This window comes from Mandrillus leucophaeus, unplaced genomic scaffold (assembly GCF_000951045.1).
Source record: "Mandrillus leucophaeus isolate KB7577 unplaced genomic scaffold, Mleu.le_1.0 Scaffold87, whole genome shotgun sequence".
Lineage (NCBI taxonomy): Eukaryota > Metazoa > Chordata > Mammalia > Primates > Cercopithecidae > Mandrillus > Mandrillus leucophaeus.
This window is the reverse complement of record NW_012109474.1, coordinates 1,804,864-1,806,938: the sequence shown is the minus strand read 5'-3', so window position 1 is coordinate 1,806,938 and position 2,075 is coordinate 1,804,864.

Sequence of the window (2,075 nt, the reverse complement as noted above, 5' to 3'; positions counted from 1 at the left end):
CCTGTTTCAGAGGCCGGAGGGAAGCAAGGAGGTCCCTGTTTCAGAGGCCGGAGGGAAGCAAGGAGGTCCCTGTTTCAGAGGCCGGAGGGAAGCAACGAGGTTTTTGGAAGAGGGATCAGAAAACCTCAGGACGTGAAGCTGGTGAGGGGAGCATTAGGGGTTACGGCTAGGCTGGGCTTGGCTGCGGTGAGCTGTGGGCAGTAGGCAGTGAACTGGCCCACAGCCCGAGTCGGGGTCTGGTGATCTTAGCAGGCCTGTGGAGGAGCTTGTTCCTGCCACAGGAGGAGCCAGGGAGGGTGGCTGTCTCCTGCAAGCTTTTCCCTCTCTGTCCTGGAGACCCCTTTTGTCTGCAGCGGCTGTCTGTCCTGTTATGGAGAAAAGCGCTGGTGGCCCGCTCTCCCCCTGCAGCATGCCCTGGGGGCTGCAGCCAAGCTGGGAAGGAGTTGCAGTCTGAGGATCCCTCTGGGTTCCCTCTGATTGGGAACCCTGGGCAGACCTTGAGCCCTGGACCAAGACATCGTGGTCATGTGGTGCCTCCAGAGCAGCTGGCCAGGGCTGGGCTGCCAAAACACCTGCGGAAGACCCCCGATGCTTTCCAAATGCCGCTGTCACAGCAGAGCTTGGATTTGCAAGAGGAGGTGGAGCGTCTGAACTTCTCTAGGGGCCACTTGATGAAGGGGTTTCTGGAGAAGGCCAGTTTGGAGCAAGCCTTTGAGAAGGAGGACTTCGGGCACATGACCAGCGATTTGGCCAGGATGACACTGGGCTGCCTCTCGCTAGCCTCTCTGTGATGATCACCAATAGTAAGTGATAAACCCCAAACAATGAATACTGACAAGAGGGCAGTAATCACTATGATTTTACATTCGGCTAACTCGCTGCTGCAGAGGTGGGGTCTAGATGGTAAATAATGGGCAGACTGTAAATCACCCCAAAAACTCATCGAACCAGCAGCAGATTGACCCAACTTCCCCGCCCCGGTGCCTGGGTCTCAGAGGCCAATATAGGGACAGCACTGGGACTCCTAGGTTGCTCTGGCACAGGAGTAGGAATATCCCCATCCCGGGAGACTGCGCCTGGCTTCCAGTCCAGCTCTGTCAACTGCTTGCTGTGCTACTCTGGGCTGATCGCTCACCCACTCTGGGCTCCTTTTCCTTCAGCTGTGAAATGGCGGGCTCTGATATTCTACAATTCCAAGTCTCCTCTGCCCTACCCAGATTCCTTAAGATTCCTGGACCCTTTTAGGAAGGGGCCAGCCCTGTTCAGACTCCTAGGAGGGCTCAGGCATGGGGAGGGAATAGAGTGGATGAGGGTCCTGCCAAGGTCCCTGCCTGGCCAGTGACAGGAAGGCAGTGGATCATGGCACAGGGAGTGATTTTACTGGAAAGATGAAAGGAAATTGCATCTTTAATAATTCACCGGCCGGTTTGAAGGGAGGCAGGTTGGCGGGGCTGTGGAGCCGCCAGGCGATCCCAGCCTCTGTTCCTGGAAATCCTCCGGCTCCAGAGCTTGCCCGCGAGACCTGGGGCCCTCCATCTCCTCCTGGCCCAGGGACAGCGAGAGCTGACAGAGTCTAGACCAGGGTGAGAGGTTAAAACACAGCCATCCCGGGAACCCACTAAATTGATATCCCCAGCAAAAAGGGAGCCAAAATAATCGATACAGCAACAGCCCAGGAAAGTGGCCAAGCTCGGGTCCCAGCCCAGTGGAGTCGCTGCAGAAAAGGAGGGCTCAGGCTCTGGCCAACTGCGTGGGGCTTTGGTGAGCACACTGGTGGCGGGGGCTCTGCCTGGGGTCACCAGGAATGGAAAGGGACCTGGAGGCAGGCAGGGGTCACAGTGCTGAGTAGCCTGTCCAGTTCGTGGGGTGGGTGCAGGGACCACACTGCCTGGTGTCCTCCATGGGTCCTCATTTTGTCCTTCCTTCCTGGTCTCTCTCAGGTGGGAATGCTTTGGCTCATGCTGAAGCATCAGGACCTTCAACCTGGGAGCCCTGAGTGCCAGATAGAGAAGGAAGCAGCTGAAGCTGGGAAGAAGTGGCCCAGGACACAGGTGGAAGGTGCCAAAGACAAAACC